The sequence below is a fragment of the Camelus dromedarius genome, chromosome 5 (assembly GCF_036321535.1).
Source record: "Camelus dromedarius isolate mCamDro1 chromosome 5, mCamDro1.pat, whole genome shotgun sequence".
Classification (NCBI taxonomy): domain Eukaryota; kingdom Metazoa; phylum Chordata; class Mammalia; order Artiodactyla; family Camelidae; genus Camelus; species Camelus dromedarius.
The window spans coordinates 63,307,810-63,316,202 of NC_087440.1; positions in this window are offsets into that span (position 1 = coordinate 63,307,810).

Consider the following 8,393-nt stretch of genomic DNA (forward strand, 5'->3'; position numbering starts at 1 on the left):
CCTTGGGACCAGCTGTAAGATCACAAACCATGGAGTGTTCCACTAACCTCCTGTCCTAAGTCTTCTGCAGAGATGGTGGTCGGCCAACACCTTGCAGTCTCTATGACGACCGGGACTAATAGAGACACCACTGATCTGCACAGTGCAAAGGAGGACTGGGTATTGCATCTTGCCTCACTCTTTCCCAGCCCACTTTCCTTCCTGCTGTTGCTGTGGTGACTGGCTTTGCACAGGAGTAAGCTGAGAGCGTAATGCCTCAGTTACACATGCCTCAGGATTTCTTGGACAAGCAACATGGAGTTCAGCCAGATCTGCAAGGAAGTTAAGGCCCCAGAAATGCAATCCTGAAGCCACTCGATGGCTCCTCCTCCCTTCTGTCACTTTGGTGGACATTTCTGAGCACATTCGGCATGACTCCTTAGAGCACCCCAGTGGGGTTGAGTCCCAGTGGCCTGCAGGAGGGACTCACTCAAGAACACCCCCTGTAGTGATCTTCCCACCCTCCCTGTCACATGCTTTCCTGCTCCCAGGAATCACTTCCTCAAATAATCTGTTCACACTCAAACTCTTGGCTCAGCTCACCTTTGTGGGAAACCCAGGCTAGACACACACTTGGGGTAGGCGGGGAGGAGATGGAGAAAGAGTAGAGGGCTCTGTTCTAAGCACAGAAGGGAATAGATTCCCTGCCTTAATGGAGCACATAGTCTTGTAGGGGAGATATAATGATTCTGAGAGAATTCCAAGCAGAGCAGGGACATGGGAAGCTTTCTTGGTGCCCCTCAAATTGCATCCTATCAATCACGGTTTAGCTACTGGTAAAACTGGCTCAAGTTTGAGTCCTGTAAATAGAAAAAATCCTATAGTTAAGTTAGCATCACTGAATCATCACTGTGAAAAGTGAAGCATCTCAGAAATAGCACAGGGGAGGGCTGGGTCCTGAGAAAAAGATGGAAAAAGTAGGGTGAGACAGAAGTAGTCAGGCTGCCGAGGCTGGGAGTGATCACCGCCGGTGGGCTTGCCAAGAATAGGTGTTGTTCAAAGTCCATGCACCCACCTGAGAAGCCTGCATCTGCCCCTTCCCTGCAGTCAGAGGGGAGCTCCTTTGATGTGGAGGAGCCAGGATTCACAGATAACAAGACCAGGTAAGTCTTACCCTCTCTCTGGCTCAGCTCCTCTCCCTATACCATGAGTCTCTATCCATGGCAAACTTGGGTGGGAAGGGGTGAGGAGGAGAAGTAGGTGCAGCCTCAGAGTTCCCTCAGGATCCCTCTGAGGCACCAAATCCAATTCCTCCCTGGCACAGATCAGTCCCTGCCTTCCCTGAGCCTTCTCAGCTCTGGCACTGACACCAGCCTTGCAGATTTAGCCCCGTTGCTCCTAAGTCACACCATGCACAGGCTTCCTGCTCTTGGGGCTGGATTCACTTGCTGTCCTGAGCCTGTGTCTCAAAGTTGAGCCTCAAGTGCCTCTTGAGCTGCATCCTTTCTCCCAAGCTCCTCTGTGTTGACCTGCTCTGTACTCTGAGCTTGTTCCTCGTTGTTCTGCTGGAACCAGAGCCCTGCCCAGAGCCCCAGATCCCCTTAGCTGCATGGAAAAACCATACCTGTGCCTACTCTTCAGTAACCCCAGCTGCCACCTGGAGTCATGCTCCAAACAGAGGAACTACTTGGATCCACAAGGCTGCCACTGCAGACTCAAGCACCATCCCAAGAACCTGGCTCCTCCTAGTCACTCTAAGTAACTAGGCTGAGTGGCAGGGCTGGTTCAGATGGTCTCATTTCAGGGACCTTTTCCTTCCATCTGCCCCAACTCACTCCCGGTCTGACTCATGGCTGAGCACGCACAGATTTGGACAGCAGCAACACTTCTGACCAGGAAGTGAATATATATGTATATTACATACATATATACACAAGATATAGATATAAATATAGACAAGTGAAACCATTCCCTAATATAAATGTTCAAGGCTTTGTAATGGTTTTAAATTATTCCATTTTCTGTAACAAAGTCTCACACACACACACACGCACACACGCACACACCAGTATCTTAAACTTAAGTTGACAGGGTGCGAAACTGCATCTCGTTTACTATATAATGAAACACCTTAATGATACTCTCAGAAATAATGCCTTTTCTCTGAACCACTTTTCTTTTCAGTATTTAATGTATGTTGTTACCACAATTTTCATCTGGTTTTCAGAAATACTCTTCAAAATCCATTTTCCTTGTGAAACTAAACATAAAGAGTGGGGATCCTTGTCTATGTCATTAACAGGTATTTTGAGATTCCTTTAGAAATGCATAACTCCACAGAATTGAGCATACAGTCTTATAAGATGATAAAAAGCTGTCACATCTATAAGAATACCTCTGGGCCAGGCTGAAATTAACACTATTTGGGGGCGGGGGGTTCTATTCTCAGAAGGGTTGGTTGTCTGAGACAAAAATACTTACAAAGGTGAAGCCAATAATAAAGGAAATGACCACCAAAAAATTGTGTATCAATCAGGACGTGGTTTTCCATTGAAATTATCAAAACACCACACAAAATAACTCAAGTAAAAAAATGTGGGGAGAGCAGATAGTGGAGGAGTGGGTTCCAACATACCCAGGTACAGGAACTCAAAGGGAAGTTATCAGATCTCTCTTCCTCTCAGCTCTGGTTTTTTGCAACATGATAGCCTCATTTTCTCTGACTGAAGAAAGATCTTGGTTACAAAAAATTCTAACCATCATTCCAGCAGATCCTTCCATAGAAGGACTTGATTGGTCCTGCTTCAGTCACATGGCCTCTCATGTCCAATCACTGGGCCTGAAGGATGGGGCACTACAATTGGCCAGATCCTGGTTACACGCCCACACCTGTGGCTTAGTGGACCAGAGCACCATGAGTAACAGTCCCACCAGAACCACACAGTATGAGAAAATGAACATTTCCCTAAGGAAAAGGGAATACCAGGAAAAGGGTGGAAGGAAAACAAGGCAGACAAAACAGTACATAGCTACTTCAAAATTCAATGCACTGATTTTTCTCACCTTACACTTTTTAACCTCTCAACAGTTTCTCCTGGTCCCATAAAAGTGGAAAAGAGGATTTATCTATATTCATATATAACACAGAAGAATTCAGAGAGACCCAGAGAAGGCCTCAAAATCTATCAGTCAGCACTACCACACAGAGAAACTTCTGTTCCCCATGAAGGAGCCAAGTTCAAGTCAGAGGTGATGAATGCAAGCAGGAAAGCTAACTTCCTCCAGGAACATTCAGGGCATGTGGTGGAAAGTTTGGTCAACGCTGTGAAACCACAGCAGAGTCAGGCAGGTCTCAAGGTGAAAGCTGCTGTTTACCATCCCACCCCAGCCAATCCAATGTGAACACCTACTGCGTGCAGCCCAGCTTGACTACATCTGCCTGGGTGGTCCCACTCACCTCCTCTGAGCCCTCTGACCCCAGCACAGACTGTAGCTCCTTTGTCCCATTTTCTTCCCATCATCTGTTAACCAGGACTTACCTACCCTCTGGGATTCTGCTTTTTGCTCTGCTTCACCAGCCTGTGGGAGCTTAGATTTCATAATCTGAGACTCGTAAAAAGAGTCTTAAGGAACCTTACCCAAACCCTACTAAAATTACTTGATTCTGGCTTCCTCAATTCCCAAAGTCTTAATCCATGTTCTAAAAACTCTGAATCTTAACCATGCTCTCTGGTCTTATCTCCACTACTTTTCTTCATAAATACTTCCTTCAAAATACTATAAAATACTGTCCTTAACTAGCTTTTTACATCGCAGCCTCTTGATTTTTTCCATCACTATTCCCATGTACTACTATATATCCCATGGGAATAGTGTACTAGTTCCATCATTTGGATGGTTCTTTCTCCCATCAAAATTCCAGTCCTTCTTCAAATGTTACCTCAAAAACAACCTTCCCCAAGGAGACTCCTATAGCTACCACCTTAGTGGGAAATGATTACCGTCACTGGTGTTAGAATTTAGTGCTGGAGTCAAGCTAATTTAAGTAGCTCACAAGTATGAAATTTCTCTTCTTGTCTCTATGATATTCTTCACTACTTTTAGAAAATGATTTCACCCAACTCCAGCCAGAAACATTAACACATGCTCTGGGTCTAAAGAAAGTATTGCTTTTTAGATTTTTATAAGAATTTTGGATTGAGGAAAACTGTGAATGAGCTATGCAAAATAGTATGAGCCTTACTCTCACGAACTCAGGGAAGCACACTTATGTGAATCTAAAAATCTTAGAATAACATAGAAATATGTGAGGATCTGTGAATACAAGGGACACTCATTTGCAATTTGGATATTTTGCTACCAGATGTCCATAAACTATAGTACTTACTGACAAAGACATTCATTAAAAGCTTAGCCTACAAAAAGACATGAACTATACACTGAGGGAATCCAACACACAGATAGGTTCCTAGAACCTGTAAGTCTTGTAGAAGAGCACACTAAGGATTGTGGCTTATGAAGTATACAAATAGCTTCTAAATATTCTTTCCCTTTATAAAATTGCCCTAACTTAATAGAGGTTCACTTTTGAAACTGTCTACCCAAGAGTTTCCTACTTGTTAGAATTCTGTTCTTCATTGCAGCAAGCTACTCCAGAGATTTCCCTGTTGGGCACCTTGGGTTTATAGATATCTTTTAAGAATATGTTTCAAAAAACAGTAATTTCTCCTTATAACCAGACTTCTGAGAAGTGTTCTTGCCCTGTCTCACCTGGTCACCCACTGCAGTGTAGCCACTGATCTCACCACCTAAATATCTCTCACCAAGGTCATGAATACCATCTACTACAAATCAAATGAGAACCTTTTGGGCCTCATATCATGACTTATCTGTGGTACTGACACTAGGGGCCACTTTCTTGCTTTTGAAATGTATTCCCTAGAGCTCAGTCCTTGCATCTCCTTCCTCTACGTTCTCCTGAGCAATCTGATGCCACCGGTGGACTCAAATCCTACCTGTCCCACTGAACATCTTCATCTTGACACCCACTTCACTCACGTTCACATACAAAAGCTGCTCCTCCTCTCACATCCCCAACTCAGGAAGGGCATCATCGCCACCTACCTTGTTGTTGGGAGTCTTCCAAGATTCCTCTTCTTTCAGCCCTCACATTCAATCAGCACTAGTTCTTAATAGTTCTGCTTCTAAAAGCCCTCATATAGGTTGCCCCCCTCCTTGCCTTAGTACACTCATTGTTTCTTACCAGTGCCTTGTAGCCTCCTGGCTTCCATTTCTATTCTTCCCATCTATCTTTCCCAAGGCTACAGAAGCAAACGACATTTCTGGCAAGAGGAACATTTTTGTCTTCTCAGTAGATTAGTATATGCTTAGAATATAACTCTCTTCAAAGGAACTCAGAAAGTGAGATATTTCTCATTCATCTTTGGCAAAGTCATATTTGGGTCTATTGCAGTGTTTCTCGACGTCAGTACTACTGACAGTTGGGCCAGACAATTCTTTGTCATGGATGCTATCCTGTGCAGCGTAGGGTGTTTACATACATCCTGTATCTCCACCCACTAGATGCCAGGAGCGCTTCACCCTGCAGTTCTGACAACTATAAATATCTCCAGATGTTGCCAAATGTCCCCCTGCAGGGCAAAATCACCTCAGTTGAGAATGATTAATTACTCCATCAGCATTTCAGGAACAATACCCAATGGGAGCTCGCTATAATATAAGGGAAAGAATAAAGGAACATGACTTTTGTTAATGGCTTCTCTCCACAAAACCTCGGACAAGGCCCCATTTCACTACCGGAGACAGGAGATCTTGGTCCTAGCTCTTAACCTTGCTCAGGCTACCTTTCCTTATTGGTAGAACCAGGTTACAGTGAGCAGTCTCTCATGATGGTGGTGGGGATTAACAGAGTTATGTTTGTGAACTCTCTTTAACTGTAAACCACCATCCCCACGTAAAGAAGTATCATTTTAAACACCCAGAGGACTATGGCACCACTGTGATTGTGCCTTTGTGTGGACAAGTAAATTTGAATCGAAACATTTTCATAATCCAAGATTTCAAAACTGGATGATTCAGGACTTAGTTCATAAGTATTCATTGAGGACCCATTCCATGCTAGGCACCAGGCTGTGCCCTTTAGAGACATAGGGATGGATCAGGGGCAGCCTCTACATCAAGGCTTTACAGTCAGCAAATGTGCTCTTTGCTCCAGCGTCACCCACACCCAGGACTGGACGAACTGGCCCTTCACATTCACAATACCCAGGAAAGATAAAAATTAAGTTGCAAGGTCCTATCTAGGTATATTGCCCTGTGTAGTTTTTTGGCACTGGAATTTCACAGGGACTCCAAACTTAGCCTTTAAAATCTCCCTGAGGACAGGAAATGAAAATTTGTTGAGTCTGTGCCATGCGCCAGCTTCTGCTCAGGTTCATTCACAACTGTGAGGAAGGTATTAGTATCCCGTTTTTACTGATGAGGACACTGAAGCTCATTAAGAATAAAGTAATTTTCCCATTGCCACAGGGTAAGTGGTCAAACTGGGATTTGAATCCACATTGGGTTTAATCCAAAGCCTTCTGCTACCACACCAGGCAAATGGAGGTGTATTTGGAAATGATGCTATGGATAGTAGGAAATGGTGTGCACTACTCAGACCATCTATCATGGGATGTGGATGTCTGAGGAAGACACTGCTCTTCTGTGTGAATCCCTCATTTAGGGAATGCCAGGTAAATGGCTATCACAGTGACCCACAATCCCTCTGTTGAAGAGATACTATCTAGGCTGAGCCAACAGAATCTGGACTCAGAGTACAAAGGAGGGGGACTCCTGACCAAAAGAAGCAAGAACAATTGATGTTCCAGTCTGTGGCTTCTTGGAATCCAGCTGCCCTAACAGCCTGGCTGGGCACAGAGATAGAGCATCTCTCTAAAGCCAGCCCTTCCAGGAGTCAACCGAGTCAGAACAACTTAACAAACCAGCAGAACCAACCCAGAGGCATGGAGCTGAAAATATGTCGCCTACAAGACCAGATCCATAGGAATTATGCTCAAGGTCATCCTTGACAAGTAACAACAGTGCTATGATTTTGCAAGCCTGTAATTTCTGTTACAACATATGAATATGCTTGGGGGCCAGAGAAAGGGAGATTGATAACTTCATTTAGAGTAAATCAATTGAATTCCACTGATAGACTCATGAATCATCCAAGAGACAAACAAGGGGTGTCAAGAAACACTGCGTCCTCTCCCCTGGTGATTTTTATAAGCCTCATCAATTTCTGTCCAACTGAACACTTCCATTTGGATTATTAACATAAAGGTTCTAGAATACAGGAAGTTAAATCCTTTCTAAAATTCTGGCACCTTGGCCAGTAAAATTTTGTCATCACACCTTTGATCTAATTAACATGAGTAAAGAAAAAAAAAATTATGCCCAGCCAAATGTGGGCTGGTCAACCATGACACTTAGAAAAAAAAAGTCATAAAGGCAGCCATTGGCAGTCTCCAAAAGCAGTGTCCTGGAAAGGAAGAGACTTAAGTGGTCCAGATGCCCTTGTCAAAAGTTGTTAGAGCCAACTTAGCCTTACACCATTACATACAACCAAATATTTCTTGTTCTGATCCCATAGGTATTGACTGAGTTGGAGCTGGGGAGTTAGGTCATGCCACAACTTCGCCTAACATATCCATATAGCCCATGATTTACATAAAGACTAAGAAGTCACTGGGATGAAGTCTCAGATCCTGGGGTTCAGTTAATAAACAACACAGTGGTGGACTTAGCAGATGATGGGGCTTGGTACAAGAAGAGGGTGTAAGACGCCCATACTGTTTTCCATAGTGGTTGGACCAGTCAATACTCCACAATAGATCTACCATATGATCCAGCAATTCTACTTCTGGGTATATACCCAAAGGAAATGAAACAGGATTTCAAAGAGACATATGCACTCCCTTGTTTATTGTAGCATTATACACAATAGCCAAGATACGGAAACAACCTAAAAGCTCATCAGTGGATGAATGGATAAAAAAATGTGGCATATACACAAAATGGAATATTATTCTACCAGGAGAAAGAAGGGTATCCTGCCATTTGAGACAACTTGGATGAACTTTGAGCACATTATGCTAAGTGAGATGCCAGACACAGAAAGACAAGTACTGTATGATATTACTTATATGTGGAACCTGAAAGAGTCCAACTCATAAAAAACAGAGCGTAAAATGGTGGTTACCAGGGGATGGGGCTGGAGAAAAAGACTGCTGCTGTTGTTTAAGGATACAAACTTGCAACAAGAAGTAAATAAGACACAGAGATCTAATGAACAGTATAATAAATGTAGACAATAGTGTACTATAATTGTGTAATGTGATAAACATTGC